We start from the raw sequence: 20,444 nt of genomic DNA, 5'->3' as shown, positions 1-20,444 counted from the left end.
TGGTGCTCAGAACAGCCACAGGCTGCATGTCAAAGAATCACATGTGGCACCTGAGTAGGGATGCCAAGCTCCAGATGATCGCTGGAGATCTCCCAGAATTATAACTGATCTCCAGGCCACAGAGATGAGTTTCCATGGAGAAAATGGCTGCCTTGGAGGGTGGATTCTATAGCAATAAACCTTACCGAGGCCCCTCCCCTCCACAAACCCCACTCTCTCCAGGCTCCACCCATAAAATCTCCAGGAGCTGGCAACCCTACACCTGAGCCAATGAGTATCAGTGTCCTAATATTTTGAAGGAAAGAAAAGACAACCTTTAAAATTACATCATCTTTTCCTTTTAAAAGATAAGGACAAAGTTGGTAGTCCTGTTTTGAAAATGAAAACAGAGCAGATATTGAACAGTTAAATGCCTCTTCCTTCTCTTCATGGCCCAGATGCAAACTGAGGCTGCACAATCCTGCAATTTCCATTTTATAGCTGAATGGATATGCATAGTTTTTGTCCTGTGAGTGAAAGGCCAAGAACCCAATGTGCTTTGGAATGGGACACAGTGCTGAAGTTTGTAATTACCTGGTTTAGAACATAAATTTGTACAGTTCTAATGCTCAGTCCCATTATAAAACTATTTCCTCCAGAACTTCTTCTACAGTTTGGAATCCTAAAGTGGATCCAGCATTCAATAGACCAAATACTCAAAAACAGCTGCTTTGTAGAAACATGAACAGAGATTCTTAAGCTCTTAGTTCCACTGATAGCTGTGAAGCCACACAAAACGGGCATGAAATTTATAAAACAATACTGTATTGCATGAACAACAACAAAAAAGCCAGACTGTCTGAGGCACTGTGTTGCAGCATCCATGGTTTCTGCAATTTCAACCATGCATCAAGTAACAAGCCAAGTACTAGGCCTATATGATAATACACCTGTGGGGCCCCAACATCATACATGGGTCAACTTTACAAGCAAATGCTCACTGAAGAATTGAGCTGGGGGAGAGCTTACCTATTACTACTTAAAACTATGAGCCAGGCCCGACAACTTTCCCCATATCTGTCTTAATCCAAGCTTGCCACAATGGCAACATCCAGAAACCAGTGGGAGAACACTTCAATCTACCAGGACATTCCATCAAGGACTTAAAGGTCACTGTAGTTCAACAGAAACCTTTCAAAAACAAAATCCAATGGGAAGCTGCTGAACTGGAATTCATATGTAAATTTGACTCAGGCTGGGATTGAATAGAGACTATGAATGGTTATCTCATTATCAGAAGTAACTGACTTCCTTAACAGAAGCAAACTGATCTCCATATCAGAAGCTACTGTTTCCATTTACTCCTCCCCTCCCCTCTCCACCTATATATCTGACCAGTTTCTTCTTGCCCTCCATGCATCTGACGAAGAGAACTGTGATTCTCGAAAGCTTATGCTACAATAAAGTTGGTTAAAGGTGCTACTGGACTCTTTTTGATTTTGCTATCTAATATTCTTTTGTGAGGTGAGCAAGTTGCTGTGCATTTTCATCTACCTGCAAATTTATGTTATTCACAGGGTTTTATAGGCTGGGGTCAGGACTAGAGTGTTTTTTAATTATTGTATTACTGTGATTTTATTGAGCATTATATTTTTGTATTGTTTTAACCATTGTAATTGTTGTGAATAGCTTTAAGATCTCAACTGAAGAGGTATAAAAATAGAATAAAATAAATGAGCCAAAGGGAAAAAATTTACAGACTCTCAGAGTCTTTAAAAAAAATGAAGAGTGCAAGACTTTATATTAGTGATACATAATACTTCTTTGGCACACACGAGTGCATGTGTGCACACACAGCCCCCTCTTGAGACTTCATATACATGGTAGACATTTTACTAAATAGTATTGCTGATGCATTTTGGTGTAACATGGCCCTTGCAAAGGAGGTTCCACTGTTTCTCTCCACTGTTAGCTTTGTTTTTTCTTATACACATGATGCACATTGAGCCTACCACAATGCTGTGTTCTTACGGAACTCTTAGGATTCTATACCCACCATATTTTAATTTTTTCTTATTTTGAGGAACATGAGTAACTCTCTGCATAGAACTAACACAATGTCTTTTTAAAATCTTTGTTTCTTCAAAATCTCCACGTATTTCAAGATACCTCCAACAATTCTCTCACCCCTCCCTAAAAGGCAGACTATTCTCTTCTGTCTAAGTGCAGTGGTACGCAATCAGTGGCTCACAGATTGGTGGCAATTGCCACCAATGAAAAGAGCCACATTTAATTCCATCCTTGGCATGACGCCTGCACCACAAGGAGGAAGCAGGTGAATTTCTTCTTCTTTAAAAAACAAGCATGACCAACACTATATCTTTATAACCCCTTTTAAAAAAAACCTCTTATGCCAATCTCCTTCCCTCTGTCTAAAAGGCAGGCAAGTCTCTTCTGTTCCGCTAATTTCTGAAGGGGACAACGAAGAAAGTAACAGACTAGCACTCTGCTGAAGTCTTTCAATTATTCAAGAAACTGTTTGTCCTGATAGCACCTTGCCCAGGAAACACTCTAGCTGTTTTTACAGGTTTAAAATAAAGCAGATTTGGGTGGTGGTGGGAACACAGGCTACTGATAGTTTGTACACAAACAAGAGTACAACATCATACAGAAACATGAAAATACAACACCAGCTAGATGTTGAAACACAAGAAATACTTGGTGTAGAAGCAGCCCTGCTGGTAGAATGAACCCTTCCCATCATTTCCCCACACCACACCAAATGCTTCTAAAGGTCAAGGGAATAGTGTGAACAGCCGCATGAGAGGGAAATTCATAGATGTTTCCTTGCATGACTAGAAGAACCTATATTTGCACAAGGGATCTATGATGTTCCCTTGTCCTTAAACAGCAGAAATGATACCAGAGGTGTTTTTAAAATTCAAAAATAACTAACTGGTCTATTTATTTTAGAGGGGAAAGGTCAGGTGAAATCAGGTAATTCAACATATATATATCTCTGAGGTAAAAACAGAACATTCACAGACTTCAGTTCTTATGCTCTTCACAAATATTTAAAGGTTTATATTTTGAGGCTTTGGTTCCCTTGTTTGCCCCCAAGCACTCTATGATACTTTCTTTCAGTATCCTCTCTCTCTTTTGGAGTTAGGAGTGCTGGTACCCACTTTCTAGTGCCCCAGTCCCCTTCTCTTCACACACCAGCTCTTTCCTTCAGTTGTTAATTGAATCTGAAGATCTCCACAGGCAGTTTTCAACCACACCCGACCAGGGATCTGTTCACTCTCCAGAGCTACCTCCCTGTTTGACTTGGTAGGGAAAATCTCCTCTCCTTAGAAGATTTATCTCCTTCTCTTTGGCCCATTTGGGAGTCTCCACCTATTTCTCAAACTTCCTTGCCAACTTTTCTCCAGTTCTCGTATCAGTGTTAAAACTGCTCTCTGTTAGGACTCCATCTCCCAACTCCTCACATTTGATTCTTCTTTCAGTTAGGACTGAAAAAAGACCCTCCTCTTACCAGCTCATGCTAGCCAATCAGACCCCTTGAAGTAGCCAGTCACTCAAAGCATTCTGTGTCTGTGAGGGACTAACCCTTAACCATCCTTCAGTTGTGTGTGTGCAACACTGTGATGGACTGCTTTTTAAAATGTGCAGTTCATCACAGGATCCAACCCTATATTTTAAAGATATGTTTACAAACTCTCTTCTACTTCTAGAATTAGGTAACTATGCTCCCTCTTTCCCTTTGACAGTTCAATACTGCTGCAATTTTCTAGACTTTCAAGCAGTCAAGGATGTCTAGATATGAAGCAAGATACAGAAAAACAGATACATGTTCTGCCAGGGATAACCAACATTAAACTTTTTAAAGCACATCTAACCTATGTTTCTACCTTTCCTCAACAACACAACAGTCATATAAAATTTCTTCAGCATTTGTCTTTTCCCACACTAGCTGTGCTTCTTGATTTCCCAGGGGCTGGCCAAAGGCAGGCACGAAGGAGCTGGAGCTGGCAAAAGCCCAAGCCAGAGAAAGAAACATTAGATTGGTAGGCACATCTGGAAACAGTTATATAAATGTGGTTTCTCTTCCCCTCACGAGGATTGCATTTTAATCGAACAGGATTTTGTAACGTTTAGTGTCTACAACTAGAAAACTGAATTTATGGCAGACCACTCAATTCACCCACTCATCAATGACAATGCCACCCACCTGTTCAACCCCCCCCCTTTAGAAAGCATACAATGGTGATAAGCCTCTCATAGAGGAGCAACGTGAAACAGTTGGATTCACCAAGTAGATCACATGATCATCCCATTAAAGTAACTGACTGAGCAAGATTTCTGATAAGCTGGAGGGGTGAAATGAAGGGAGAAAATAACATACCCTTCGTGGCTTGGAACCCAGACATCTGTTACCTTTCCCTGTATGAGTCTGTACACCAATTAAGGTCATCAGGCTCCTCACTTCTGCTGGTCCCCTCTGCTCAGGAAGACTGTCCAGCGAACAGCCCATGCACACTCTTTTTCAGCGACTCCCCCGACATTTTTTAATACCTTGTTAGATATGGTACAGAAAGCTCATACACACTCTCTCTTCCATAAAAGGTGCAAAGCATAATTATACCCATACATCTTTAGAGGTAGCAACTAATTAGTGACTCTGGCAGCTGTAGTGGCAATGTTTTAGCTTGCTATATTTTAATGTATATATTTTAACTGTTTTATAGTTTTGCAAGTTTTGTAAGCTGCCTTGGGCACTGTGGAAAGGTCAATATAAAATTTTAAAATGAATTCTTAAGGTCTCTGAGGCAAACAAAAATGCAAATATATACAAAATATTTAAAACTGTTAAATAAAGCTCAAACACAGAAACACAAACAGGGAGGAGGGCCAATGAGAGTTAGTAAGGGAACATGATCAGTGCAATCCTAAGAAGAGTTACTCCAGTCTAAGTTCATTGTAATCGATGGGCTTAGACTGGAGTGACTCTTCTTAGGATTGCACTGTAAATGAAACAAAAAAAGTCGAGGAGGAGGAGAAGAAGGAAAAGGGGAGTCCTACCAATCCAATGGTATACTTTTTAGTTACTATTAATATACAGAGGAACTTGTACTTTACTTTTCCAAGTAAATCAGACATGAAGTTTCAGCATCAAGAAATCAACCATTTATCAGCAACTTAAAGAAAGATTTTTGTAATTATTTACTTTGAAATACCAAGAACAGTGGTTACTTCCCACACAGTTACCTTCCCTGTGCACAGACTTGACTTTTCAAAAACTGAACAAGCAAAGAAATAGAAAGACTGTAAAGCAGCCAGACACATTCAGAAAATTCTTAATCAACGTATTCAAAGGACACTGCCCTAGCCAGAGTATTTTCATGTAGGAACCATAATTTACAACAGATCTCAAAATGCTCTTCAGTTGCTTGCTCCTTTCAAATTAGTATACTATTGTAACAAATAATACCCTCAGTGAAAACAAGTGAATGGTTTCACCAACTCCTTTACTCCTGGAAAAATTCTTCAGACTGTTCCATTAGTTAGAATTGCAGACTTCATTATCAAAATATTCACTAAGATAGTTCTCTGAATAGCATGAGGTAATGCATTTCAGAATTAAAATTAGTTTAGTGGGGTTTTTTTACTGTCCAGAGTTCTGTCTAGAGGAAGACAAATCCATAAATGCAAAAGTCAAGGATTCAGTGGGACAGAGACCAAACTTAAGAGCTTTTCAAGCAGCTAAAGGCAACAAAGTAGCCTCCTCAAATAAGTATTTTTAAGGAGACATAATTATGACTTTGCTACTAAGACCAAGACTGCAATCCTATCAATGATGTGTGCGTCAGAACCATTTTCATGACCACTTTTCTAGGCATGATAGCTGTTGCTCCAACTGGCCACAAGCTACTGTTACTACAAGCTGTATTTAGGGTGTATTTCAAATTCAGTGCCTGTCACTTTAGCACAGCCCTGCAAACACTTAATAGTAGCTACTGTGAGACAGTGTGGTTTAGTTGTTTGAGTAATGGACTAGATCCTCCCATTTAAATCCCAACTCACCATAAAACTCATTGGATTACCTTGGGCTTCTCTGAGCCTAATGCACCAGGGTTGCTATACAGATAAAATGTAGGGTGGAGAGGAGGATGATCTGAATACACACGTTAGCATCCCTCACATGATTGCCTACACCAACGGTAACAACAATTTGCCATCAGTATAACCAGTGGCTACCAAAGCAGAAAGAGGCCAGAAAAAAGGCCAGAAAAAGAACTTAATAAATCCTAGACATCAGGTTACCATGGTGCCTAAAAATCTCATTGTAGCACCTAGTATTTTTTGTGGTAGTAATAATTAAGAAAATATGGTCAAATATAACCCTTAATGCTGAAATATAAGGTTAGCTCCTAAATTTTGGGGCTGGCTTCAAGGCCTGCTATAGGACCCTCAAAATTCAACAGGACATGCAGGAACAGGTCTGCAAGGTACAGGTCTGCAACCCAACACTAGCCCCCATTTAAAACACATGCACTTATTTAATGTAAGTGCAATGCATGCAATAAGTGGGTAACTTTTCTTTCTTTGCTCAAATGCTATGACAAGGTATGCATAAAAATGATCTCCTGGCAGTGCAACAATACTTTCAGATTCAAATGTCCAACAGGTAAGCTCCTAAATTCCTTACAAGCAACCCTTTGATATTCTACAATTTCACACAAATTTTTATACTGATAAAACAAATGGAAGCAAGTGCACTCCTTTCATAAACTTATATTTTAATAGAGTCGGTGTGCTATAGTGGTTGGAGTTTCAGCCCAGGATCTGGAAGACACAACTTTAAATCCCCACTCTGGCATGGAAGCTTGTTGGGTGACCCTGGGCCAGTTACACACGCTTAGCCTAACTTACCTCACATGGTTGTTGCAAGGATAAAGTGGAGGAGAGGAGAACAATGTAAACTGCTTTGGGTCTAGGAAAAAGGTTTGGGAGAAAGGTGGCATGAACCTATAATCCCAGCTGCTGGGAGGGCTGAGACCAACAGATTACTTCGCGCTCAGTTCTGGGCTGCAGTGAGCTATTTCAATTGGGTGTCTGCACTAAGTTCAGCATTCATACGGTGAGCTGGGGCCAACCAATCTGCCCAAGGAGGGTGAGCTGGCCCAGGTTGAAGATGGAGCAGATCAAATGAAATAAATAAACCAGTCAATAAATACTTACAAACTGTAAGACTACAAGTGTGGTTTTGCCGGTTATTAATTTTGTCACTTCTACCTTAAACAAAACAGACTCTTCCTGAAAGGATTATTCCCAAAGGAGTTATACATGTCCATAGGTCAAATGTAAAAACAAAGACCCTTTTGTTAAAGTACTACAGCTGAATATGGGGAAACAAGGGAATTATTCTCCATTTTCTTATCTTACAATTATATTCAATAGAAGCAGGCAGCATTGGGCTCCTATCTTACATTCTGAAGTGTCCTACTGAAAGTTTCACTGATGCAAATTACACTGATCTCCAATATGCAGGCTATGTTTGATATTAGCAACTAGAGACTGAAATAAACACTGTTTCCAGTTTCAAAAAAAGTAAGCACAAAGAGGGGAAGGTGCACACATGGCAGAACAGCGCTTTCACTGATACAGAAGAAAACCAAACACACCTATGATATTAACAATAATACATTAATACCAATTTTACATAGGAACAATTAATCTAACTATCAGTGAAATCTTAAGCAGAGCTGCACTCTTTTAAGCCTATTAACTCCAATTGACTTAAAAAAAACAAACTATAACTCAGCTGGAGGTTGTACTGTACATTTATTCCTCAAAGTGTACTGTTTCCACTGAAATTAACGCATACTGTTTCACAGGTGATTTAGAACACTGTTCCTTTTATTTAAAGGACATAGTTTGCCATTGTCCATATTCTTTAATATAAATGTTAAAGGTCTAAACCTATTACTCACTTCCTGTACTAAAGCATGCAGTTTCTCTGCTTCTCTAGAGAAAATGTATGAATTTGGGGAGGGGGGGGAAATATCTATAAAACCACATATGGTTTCTGAATTAGCTACCTGAAACCAACAAGGGATCAAGGCAAAAGCACAGTTGCAGCACGTTCTCCCCCAGCCCCTCTATCAGTGTTCCTCAATGCCCAACCTGAAATTTTTGTATCAATCTTATATTTCAAGAAGATTTTTTAAAACAGGCAGCATACTGGAAAGTGCAATTAAAATATTCAGAACTATTGAAGTGTGACCAAACAAAAAAGCACTATTAAAATTCAGAAGGTTATAAAAGGATGGGGTATGCATTTTGGCTCCAGGAATTTGCAAAAAGCTGGGTTTATGCTCACTGAATATAATCTGGCTTTGCCAGTTCTCCAGGTTGAACCCCTGGATCCGACCCAGGAGCGGAACTCTGCTGGGCCAAATTATCTGGCCGCAGGAGGGAAATGTAGGCAATTGCTGCAGGCAGCCACCTTAGGCAGCTGCAGCAGTGAGAGGGCAATGACAATGAAAAGGCAGGCAGCAGTGAGAATGGAGCTGGAGCCAAGCTCTGAGCTGCTGCAGAAGAAGAACATGAGGCTGGCAGAGCGGGGGAGGCAGCAGGCAGAGTTAATTCCCATCCCATTCTGCCCCTCATGGCCCCCACTCAAGCCCCCACCAGCCAGCCACCTTTTAAACTCTGTGGCCCAGCAAGCCTCACTTACCCCCTTACTTCGGTAAAAGAGATTGTCAGGGGGATTCTCTGGTTTAATACTGACAATCTTAATTGGGATTCTCTGCAAGGAAGTAATGTAGAACCAGAGAATCCCAAGCAATGGGGGATAGGAATGCTAGATGTAGAGTTTTAAAGCCTTGGAAATGTTTCCTCCATAGGAAACAATAGACAGCTGGTGAAGGCAGCTTAGGGGACAGTCAGGACTAGGTTCCCTGCAAATTTGGGGGAATTAGCTTGAAAAATGTTCCCCCAACCCCCCTGAATATTTCCCCCCATAGAGAATAACAGTGGCTAAATCTGGGATCTTCCAACCCACATTAGAGAATATGATCAAGATTTCAGGCATCTTGGATTCCCCCCCCCCCAAAGCCATAGCTTGGTTACTTGGTGGTGTTGGAGAGGGGAGGTTGGTGCACACCTCTATTAACAGAACCAAGTGACAAACTTTTGAAAGTTGCTGGGGGAAATCATGCCAACCAAAAATTCCAGTGCGTGCTAACTGTCCTGTAAGTTTTGAATTGTATTGTAGGAAAGTCTATCCAAAAGCAAGATGATCAAATATTCTGTATAGGCGAAAGCAGAAAAAACTTGACTGTTAAAAACCTGAATGGAAAATATATGGACAACTACAGGAAATAATTTTCCTTTCTTTTTTGAAAAGATACAATCATTAACATGAAGCCATGTCCTATATTAAGCCTGGCACTTCCACATACCTTCCAGAGCAATCCCAGACTTGAAGTCAATGGTCTGAGAATGGCGTTTAGGATTACATGGTTCATCTATCAGTAACTCCTATCTATAAATAACATAAATAAATAAATACTGGCTTCTGTGTATATAGTTAGACTAGTTATAACAAATATCTTGTGCCAGCAAAAAATAACAACTTAGAATGGTTTAAGAATATTAAAGTAACAGTTGCTCCTTCACCACAAATATAGGCAATGCTTCATCCTAATACAGATTGCATTACTTATTCCAGTTTAGTGCTGCTGTGTAGAAGATGGATTAAACGGAGCCTTTTTCTAGAGATGTTTGAAAAACCTACAAAACAGGCAGCCTTGCCAATGAGGGTACACAGATATTCCATTCAGTTGGTCACTACCAGCTCATATATCTAACCAAACTAAGTGTTCCCTCAGTAAAATAATTTGTATGTCTACAGCAATATCTAAATGGAAACACTTTCGGGTAATGCAGTGTTAGGTTGAATATCCCTCTTTTATTCAAGAGAAATAAAGAGATAGACACAAAACGACAGCATGTAATAGCTGATTATTAAAAGAAGAAACGTAACAAAAAGGGGTATAAAAAATAAGAGGCTTGTGCTGAGTTAGTAAACAGATTTAAATTCCAAACCATTACATTCAGAGTTGGATTCCATGGTAGATTTCCACTCTTTGAAGGTGAAGTAACTTTTACACACCCCACAGCCCTCTAGCTCTCCCCGGTGCTATTCCTGGATGTCCCCCAGGAGAAGCAATGGGGAAGCAAGAAAGTAATATTTCAGTCCTTTCTAGCAACTGAAATAACTGCTTGAGCCAACCCTTACAGAGCAATTCTACTCAGAAGTCAGTCCCATTGCACTTAATGGGGTTTATCCTTAGTATCTATACTTAAGATTGCAGCCCTGGTGTATCTGCTGTGTACGTCTCAATTAAGTGAACAATGTTGAAGAGAAGAGCTTATCGATATAACAAGGGAGACATGGCATTTTAGAGTCCAAGAAGGCAAGTCCATGCCATAAGGAGCCTACAGTCTAAAACGTGACGTAACAGACATAACAAAGGTGTGAAAGTCACAAAAAGAAAGGGAGCTGAAGGTGAGGATGTACAAAGGAAGAAGGTGCATTCATTTCAGATTCATGTGTTTCGTCTTGGCCAGCTTTTATTCAAAAAATGAGAAGAAATCCAAATAAAACAACAATATTCAATTGATAAAATACAGAGGGGATGTGAAATACATGGTACACTAAAAAAATCAGCTTTTAAATGTAGTAAATAGAGTCCGATCTGAGCATTACGAATTGTATTGTATTCTTCACCTGCTTCACCAATGATCAATAAGCTGGTCAACTATTCTCATTGCATCAATGCTTATCCTTCCTCTAATATTGAGACAATGCTTCTTTGGTCGTTATTTCTTATCTTAAACGGAACTATATGGATGTCAACTTTCAAACAATGGAAGTATTATGTCTATTCTATCTTTTGATCAGATGATTTCTCAACTTGCCCAATTCCATTTTGCCTATTGTGAATATACTTCACATAGTTTTAGAAACTGGTTATTTTAGGCTATATTATTATTTACTTAATACAACGCAACACCCCCTATGACACTGAATTAAGTCAGTACGGTCCCTGACACTTTCAAAACAGGGTAAGAATGCTTGAGCAAGCATCACAACCTCCTGGATTTCCAATCAAAAGGGTAGGCTACCAGCTCTGGAAGGGCATTCTTGTATCCATGGATTATTTTATTGCTGTCAAAGAGGCTACCAATTGACTGAAATCCCACTACTAATACAAATATCCTTTAAACAGATGAGGAATATGAGGAAATAATGTCTGTGTACTACTTTGCCCACACAAGGTCCCCCCACAAAAGAAAAAAAGCTTGCTTTTGAAACCGGAACAGTGAGCCAGTTCTTGAAAATGCTGGGGTCATACAAGCCTAGGTTCAGGTACTGTTGTGACAGATGGGAACCAGATTTGGGACAGGACAGAGGCCTGGACTACAGGAAAGAGCTTTGCATTTATCCATATATCATGAAAGGTACATCACAAAAATCAAAGCATAAATATGCAAACTGCTGGCCTATGTGGCGAACTCCCAGAGCTCAGTCATATTTCTGGGTCACTTATATTAAATCTGCAAAGGTTCGCTCCTTGGCAAATCATAAATAGTTATTTCAGCTGTCATATACAGCATGGTCATTTAAATCAAGTCATTGGCTATATGACAGAAAAGCTTCAAACCATCTCTCATTAGTGAGGATGAGTAACTTGGACTGACATTTTGTGCTGACTCAGTGTTGCACCAACATTTTGCTACCCATAACACTGAACATAACAAAGTACTTATCATGTCAAAGTCTCTTCCCTATATCATGTAATTACCTAATGACAAATTGAAAAAAATAGCCAAAGCACTGCTCTTTCCATTATGATTAATAGGAAGAAACAAAACGGCCGTTTGAGCACTACCAACTGCACACACAGAAGAGTGAAAAATGCTTCTGCATGGGGATGTGGAGCATGGCAAGGGGGAATCTGAACAGCGTTGGCTCTGAAACTTTATTCCTCCAGGAAACTCTTACCACTTCAGCTTCCAGGAACTCCTGCAATAAGCATATTGCAGAAGATCCTGAGCATATTGTAGAATTCTAACTCAAGAGATGCATGTGCTGGTCAGAATGCTGGGCCTTATCATCACCCTCATCATTAGCTTGCATTGTTTTACTGACAAAGGGAGCTCTGACTCTTTAAGCTCATACCTTGGAAATTTAGTTGGTCTTTAAGGTGCTACTGGACCCAAATCTTACTTCTTCAATTCTGTAATCCTAGTCCTACTGCATGGTTTATTTCAGGTGGGTAGCTGCATTGTCTGCAGTAGAACATCAGGATTTGAGTCAGTGGTACCTTAGACACTAGTGGTACCTTAGTAAGACACTAGTAAGGTTTTCAAGGTGTAACTGTTTGAGAGTCAGAGCTCCCTTCTTCAAACATGAGTAGGAATGGAGGTACCTGAGCCTTTATATCCCAGCCAAAAGGTGGGTGGGGTGTTACAAGGGGAGGGCATCAGTATGTAAATGTACAATATAACTTGATTAGATGGGAGAGGTGTAACAAAGGAAGATGTCAGAATGTAAAGGTACAATGCAGCTTGATTAGAGCAGAGATTACCTTCTGTAGTGAGGTAAGAATCCTAAATCTCCATTTAGGCCTGGAGAGTCTATTGTTCTGAATTGGTGAATGAATTCCATCACACCAATCTAACACTATAATCTTCCCTTGAAGTTTTTCTGCTTGAGGACAGCCACTTTTAGGTCAGCAAGCTAAACCTTCCTTTGCTACACCCTTCTCATCTAATAAAGCTGCATTATATCTTTACATCCTGATGCCCTCCCTTGTAACACCCTAATCACCTTTTGGCTGGTATTCTATTCCTACTTGTGTCTGAAGAAGGGAGCTGTGACTATGAAAGCTTACACTCTGAAAAGCTTGTTGGGTCTCTAAGGTGTTACCGGACTCAAATCCTGCTACACTGTTTACTGGACATATTATGCAGTTTGACGGAATTATTTTCTGTATTGTGTTACTGTGACCACGGAAGATTGCAAATGGCAGAGTATGGATGAAGTGACATAAAATCCCACGTGTACCAAAAGACCAGACTAGAACATTGTTCTTCAACATTTCTAGATGAGGAAAACACAAAACAACCATTGCTGTACGGCTGTCTTATTTACTTCATTTACCCCAGCTTTTTCCCTAATGGGGACCCAATGTGGATTACACCCTCCATTTTATCACAGCAGCACAGGGCCCAACAAACTGCCAAGCATGTGACATCAGGAAAGAAGCCAGAGTTATGACCTCACCAACAAGAAGAAGAGTTCCACACTGTAAGCACATGTGATGGACTGAGTGCAAGGGGGCAGCCAGAATAGGGGAAGACAGAAAAGGCTAGGAAGAACTTCTGTTAGGAAAGGACCTCTGAGTCTGCCTGCTCTGAAAACAAACATTTCTACCATTGAATGATCTTACCTTGCCATCTGTCTACCATCTCAGCATGCAAGAAAAAGAGGCAGGAGATACAGCACCCCCACTCTCTAGAAATGCACACCAGCAATAGGCAGCTCTACAGAGGGTTGCAAGCCACTTGAGTCAGGACCTGAGGACTGAAGACTTCCAGCTTAGAATACTCAACAGTTCCCTATGGCTGTACAGTGCAAAGTTTTGGTGTGCACTGGAGGCTACCAGTAGCCAGCATAAATACTGGAGTAGACTGATCACCCTGCACAACCAGCCTCTCAGTTAGTTCTCTATGTTCTGCACCAAATCAATCTTCCAAATAATCATTACATAAAACTGGAAGTTGTTTTTTACACTGGAACTGCACTGGGAGTAAACCCTGTTGAATACACAAATAAGCCATCCTCTGTACCAAGATTTTCCACTGCTGATAACCAGTCAAAAAGTACTTCAGGGCTTCCTCAAACACAGCTGAAAACTACAGATCTATATGATCAAATGAGCACGCATAGTAAGCAGCTTTCAGCCACTGTGGCTACCACATTTTTTACCTCATTCTTTTGAGGCCCATTCATTCCTGAACCCCTGAGACCAAAGTAAGGAATGGCAGAAATGAGGATATTTTGTTTTTCTCAAGTGCTGAAAACATTTCATGATATTCTGACAACATCCTTTGTTATACCTATTTGAGCTGAAGTTGAGAGGTGTCTTGCCTAAGGTCAGTTGGTGAGTTTGTAGCAGAGCTGATATTTAATTAATTAGAAACTTTCCAAACTGTACATCATATTCTTAATTACATGGCACCAGTTCAAGCATAGGAATTAATAATGAGTTAAGGCTACCATGACAAGGGCCTACGAACAAAAACAGTGAATCACAAGAATTGGAGCCGGCATCTGTCAAAGATGTTTCCAATATTAAAGAGCTTCTGCCAAAGGGTTGCACTTCAATCCACTTCCAGATCCTTGCCAACTCTAGGATTTTGCACTTTTGAAAAGAGTTAAGGAATATTAAAACATTTAACAAATATGGCACTCTCCTTTAGAAGGCTAAGGGAGAGCACCATATACAAACTTTTCTGAGATATATATATATACCCTGTTCAAAAGTTAGTCCTACTGAAGGTGAAGCCAGAGCTGCCATTATAGGGTGGCATTTGGAGGCATCTGTTTCCCAGGCACAGAATGCCCGGTGCGCTCTCTTCCAGCATACTTCCAACCTGCGGCTGTCCTCGCCGTTCCTCGGACCGCAGTCAAAGATACTGGGAAGCTCCGAGTCAACGACCTCATGGATGCAGAAGCTGCCCCCGGATCCTCACATACAGGCAGCGCAAACCCCCACCACTGCAAAGCGAAGGGGGCTTTCCTTTCCCCTTGGTAATCTCGCGAAGCGACTCGCATCGCCCAGGTTTGCAAGCAAACCACAAAGCACGACGACTCCTCTCCCCCCGCCCTCCCCCGGGCAGCAAAGCCTGGGGGAGGGACTCCCCTCCCGCGCTCCTCCACCCGCTCGCCATCATTTGCTCAACACGGTAGCTCCGGGGCGGGGGCACGGGCCAGGTGGGGATGGCACACAAAGCCCAAGCGCCTGCCCGCCTCAGTGGCTGTACCTGAGACCAGGGAGCGAGGGTTGCTCTCCCGACAAGCCGAAGAAGCCAAACCTCCGGTCCGAGGCCGCCAAGGCTCGGCCCTTCAGGACCAGGGAGCCGAGCTGAAGCTGCCTGGGGCCAGACGAGCGGCGAGAGCCCTCCTCCTCCCGCCCCCGCCGTCTGGAGACGCTCGGCGGCTGTGCAGCCACGCTCCGGGCTTCTTCGCTTACCTGCTCTTCTGTCCTTTCCCAGATTGTAAAGCCGGGCAAGAAGCCAGACCGCCGACAAGGGAGGGAGTAGAGGGAGGGAGGCTCTCGGTTGCGAAAGGGAGCCGAGGAGGCAGCGCCACGGGTCGCTCAGCCGCGCGCCCCCGGGGCTTCCTCCACACATTGAATGAAACTCCCCCAGCCGCGCGGCCGCTGTGCCCGCAGCCGCTAGCGGCGCCCAGCTCCGTCCTTCCCACTGTCTGACCCACGCGCAGGGGAGGCGAGGGACCGGCGCCTCCTTCCTCCGAGGCGCCTCCTTCCCCAGAGGCGGCCTCAGGGAGAGCCAAAAGACATCGAAGCGCTGCCCCTCGCGCTTCGGCCTCGACTCCCTCGATCCCGTGCCTCGCAAGCCGACCCTGCCGCTCGCCTTTCCTCCTTCAGCCCCCGTCGGCCTTTCATGGTTTGGTCCGCGCTGAAATGGGGAAGGGGCGGGGCGGGATGCTTCTCTCGCACAATAGGCTTGACTTGGGGTAACGGAGCAGACGCGGGAGGAGAAGCGGCGTTTCTCGGCTTCCTCCTTTGTTAAATGGGGCTTTGGTTCACAAGGTGTGTGGGGTGCCTCGCCCCCATATAGCCATGACCTGAGAGGTGAAAAATCAATGGCTTGGGTGATGTATCTGCAGTCATTTAACCTCACCAAAAGGCATTATTTCTTCACGGCGTGATGATGTCTAATAATAATCCTTTTAGTCCCTCCTACAATTCGTAGGAAAATCGGCAGCAGGATTGTAGCCATGCTTACTCGGATGTAAGCCCACAGAATTCAATGGAATTCACTCTCTGGTCCCCAAAACTGCCGTTTAAAACAGAGGACCATTTCACCAGTGGTTCGAATCAGTTTTGCATACTTCAAGCTGTAATGCCAATGTAAAACTGGTATTGGGTACATTCTGCACTGTTGCACTGTATTCATTATGTTGATGCATGGAATGAACAACAGAGGATCAAATGTACACCAATTCGATATTGAGAAGGGAAATACTGAAACAGTACAGACACTTTGTCAGACTGCACAGGGAAGCCATTGAAATTCACAAGCATAAGCAAAACTTCAACAGGAAAGAAGAAACCTTAAGAATGAACAGAGCATGGGCTCCAGTTCTGAAAAACACCAGGCCAACAAAACATTCCACACCCGACAATAGCCCTGCAGAGAAGATTAGCACATCAAGCACCAATCCATATGCAAAAGAACCTCCTCAGGATACAGTGAAGCCTCCCGCCATTAGCATTCCACACCCTGGGAAACTCTTACAGAATGACTCAGTGAAGCCTCCCACCATTAGCATTCCACACCCTGGGAAACTCTTACAGAATGACTCAGCTCAACCCCACCCCTCCTGAGTAGATACAAATGACCTACATCTTTTCCACACTGTGACACTGAGAGATCTCTGTCTTTTGGTGCTACACCTCTGAAGATGCCAGCCACAGCTGCTGGCGAAACGTCAGGAACTACAATGCCAAGACCACGGCAATACTGCCCGAGAAACCCACAAACAAAAGGAATGTTCATTTTATCTTAGTGCAATAAAAAAACACAAATGAAACTGTCATCATGACTATGAATATTTGTTTTGTTGGATTTAGCAGAGGGTCGCTGTCATTTACTTCAGTTATACCCTGTATTTCTCTCTAGTGGGAACTCCAAGTAGCTTACATCATTCTACCCTCCTTTTTATCCTCACAACAAGCCTGTGAGGTAGGTTGAGCTGAGAGAGTGTGACTGGCCCATGATTACCCAGTGCACTTCTATAGGGATTCGAACCTGGGTGTCCCATATCCTAGATTGACACTCTGACCACTATACTGCACTATATCAGAAAATAGCTTCTAATGATAGAATTCATAATTTAGAGACATTCAGGGTACTTAAAGACCTGTCCTAAGATCATGTGGCCTTAGTTCTAGTAGAAGAACTTAGATACTGCTGTACAAGAGGTGAAAGTGCTTAGGAAACCAATTAAGAGTTGTACTCCCATATCCTGGACTTACACCAGCATGCCCTGATGATATGCTGGCATATCCTGAGCTTTGTTGGGCAGCAGGACCCCACCCCAGCTGACCAGCTGCAGCAATATAAGCCCCTCCTGCTGTCCTCTATGATGACAAGCAGACAGCCAGGACAACCCTCTTGAGCTGCTGGCTAGGCCATGCTCCATTGGGAGGGCACCAGCCTGTAGTTTCTTGGTCAGGAGTGAGACTGTCCTGGTGCCACCAATCTAAGCCATAGCTCAACCAGGCCACACTTATTGGGGTGAACTTGCAAGCAGGCTGCAGGACAGGCTCCGATGAAAGAAGCAACTAGCAGGCATCTTGTAGGGGTGAGGCTGTAAGCTGTAGGTAAGACTGGCCCCTGAATTAAGAGGCAGCCCAGTAGACAGGTAGTGAGGAAAGGCATCTGGCATAAAGGCAGAATGGGACAAGAGGAACCAGCCTAGGCCAATGAGATCTTCCCTCCAATCCCCTGTACTTCCAGGTCACATCAGTGAGGTGGGAATGGGCAAGAGGGCATGGCATCCCAGTGGTTATTTAAAGAGGACCCAGAAGCAGGCTAGGGATGTTGTAGCTGATCCTGCTCAGAGCTGGGGAGCAGAGGTCTGTGGAGAGGGGCAGGGTCCTGGTGATGCAATTCTCTCTCCTCCGCTCCCTGATGCTTAGGGTCCACTAACACTAGGGGCAGTTGCAACGGGCTGCAGAAGCTCCACAGTTATGCTGGTGGGAAGGCCTGCTGGCGGGGTTAGGGCAGAGGCATCACTTAGGCATAAGTGCTATGAAAGTGTAGAAGTGGGAGGTCGTGGGGGGACACTTATCACTAACACTTGTGAGTGAGGGAGAGGATCTCTGCTCTGATCCTTTACAGGTACTTCATCCCTGGAGACACACATCAAAGGGAGGCGCTGCACCCCCACTGCAGGGAGGGCAATACATTCCACAAAGGCAAGCAAAGACAAGGGACTAATGGCCTCAGACCAGGATGTCTCCCCTGCCCCCTTCTACCCTTCTACTCTGCTGATCCTCAACAGCTGAGGCTAGCAGAATAGTACACGGTGCTGGAGGGAGTAGACTGACAGGAATGCTGACATCCCAGTACTGGGCTATTGGCAGGAGGCCATGCCAGGGCACCCTCTCCCCTCCAGGGGCAGGTCAACCACCCATGGTACTTAGTGCCTTGCAGATCAGAATCAAATGGAGCAGATGGAGCAGAAGCAGTTACAATGCAACATGCCATCGGAAATGGATAAATGTCAGCTGAAATAATAGCACAGTTTGTAAACCGCTCTGAGTGGGTGTTAAGTTGTCCTTAAGGATGGTATATAAATCGAATGTTGTTATTATTATTAAATGTTATATATGTCCCCCAACAAGAGCAGCCCCCATGTAGAAGCTCTCTCTGAGTGGCAGGGGAATCTCAGGCCCCTCTCATGGCCCACATGCAAAGTTCTTGTGGCCACTTTCATTGCAGTCAGTTTGGGACAGCACCAGTACTGACCACGCCTCTCTTTGGTCTCTGTGCAGGCAGCCATCCAACAGGGCAGGCAACTGAGAAGGATGGAGTTAAATGCAGCCACAGGATGGACCCCACAGCCCTGCTGTGGGGTTGCCAGCTCACTTCTGAGCTGTTCAGATAGCCACCCAGCAGGCACAGCCTTCCCTCTCATAGACATACAGTGATGAGGATGGCTTTGCTGGTCTCTTTGTGGCCTATCAGGGCAGCTTACGTGGGCACCAGAGCATTACTGGAATGGGAGCTGCCCAGGAAAGGCATGGCCAAGCCACAACAACTGGGGCAGCTGGCTGAGGCAGGGTCTGCTAGAAGGCTGGTATGTTTGCTGCTGGATGAGTAGCTGGCTGAATGAATTCAGGTGCTCCCCAACAAAGGGCCAGAGCAGTCCATCAGTTGACCTGAGTCCACCTCCAGGTTGGCCCGTAACTCCTTGGGGGTGTGAATACTTGGGGCAGGATCCAAAATGGCCCAGATCAGGTCAGAGCTGGGCGAGGGAACCCTCCCCTACCTGGCACTGACCCGGTCCAGGCTGTTTTGTCCCCTTCTCCTGACAGTGAAGGCAGTAGATGGAGCTCCATGCCTGGCAGGCAGGAGAGGAGCAACAGTAAGAACTGTTGTTGCTGCTCCATCTCTTTGTGAGCTGCAGAGATAGCAGCGAGTAAGCAGCTGGGGGAGGAGCAGGGGCATGTGGGCCATGGAGGCAGTGGTGATATGAATGGAAGGAGCAGGAGCTACACTTGCTGCCCTCTGCCATCACTGCTGCTCTATGAGCCATGGAGGGGCTGTAAAGCTGGTGAGGGAGGAGCAGGAGAAGCCGCCATTGCCCCACTGTACTGTGTGAACTCAGGGGGCAGTGGCAAAGCAGGCAGGTGAGTGGACAAGGGAGGAGAGGGAACTAGAGAGTAGGAGACTGGCAGGTCATTGGGAGTTTCATATTGTCCTTCCCAAGTTTTACAGGTCCCCTGCCTGTGTGTGTGTGTACACATATTCCTTCAGAGCAGTTATCATTTTGACTCTTATGAAAATATACAATTATCTTTAGCCTTAATCATTTTGCATCTATCTGAAGTTGATCTTTTTCATTTGTTCAAGAAATTTTAGAATACCATAATTAGAAGGGGCAGTGCAGTCACTTTACCGCTACAAGCAGTAAAACAATATTTGCTTTGAAGCATATAATGTTTGGTTTTGCTTGCCATTGGAAACATGTATAGTGGTTCTCCCCCCGTACATAGTTTGTGCCTTCTGGCATGTTTTATTTTGTATCAGAACAGCAGGGAAATATGTCTATTTCCATTGGGTAAAGGTGTTGGTTAAACTAAGACCATTTTAAGGACATCTGGGGAATTAATCAAAATCCTGGTGGTCCAACCAGCATTCTGGAAGAAATTCACAGCTGGCTAATAGGTAGTGAAAGGTCCTTGGAAATTTATGAGAAGTGTTTTGCAAAGGTCTAATCTGGAGTTCTATGAGGGCTCATTGTTGAAGGAGAATTTTAGGACCAAGCATTTGGTGAGGTACCATGAAAGTTTCCAGCTTTATTTGTAATGTAAACAGCTGAATTGTTAGTTGTATTTATATTTTGAGTG

The 20,444-nt window shown here is 43.5% G+C and overlaps 1 protein-coding gene across 2 annotated transcripts in view; it reads right to left on the bottom strand.

The window, feature by feature from the left end:
• Window positions 1-15,387, bottom strand: part of FAM110B (family with sequence similarity 110 member B) — a 115,677-nt gene extending 100,290 nt beyond the window's left edge. Inside the window, exon 1 of one of the 2 annotated variants that reach the window (XM_054985341.1) lies at window positions 15,312-15,387. The gene's annotated coding sequence lies outside the window, so the exon portion shown is untranslated. Of the gene's footprint in view, window positions 1-14,590; window positions 14,609-15,311 lie in introns of those variants that run through there. The other variant, XM_054985342.1, reaches the window with a different exon arrangement.
• Window positions 15,388-20,444: the final 5,057 nt, after the last annotated feature.

This window comes from Eublepharis macularius, chromosome 7, assembly GCF_028583425.1.
Source record: "Eublepharis macularius isolate TG4126 chromosome 7, MPM_Emac_v1.0, whole genome shotgun sequence".
NCBI classification, from domain to species: Eukaryota; Metazoa; Chordata; class Lepidosauria; order Squamata; family Eublepharidae; genus Eublepharis; species Eublepharis macularius.
Note: the sequence above shows the minus strand (reverse complement) of the source record. Positions and strands in the feature narration are given on the sequence as shown.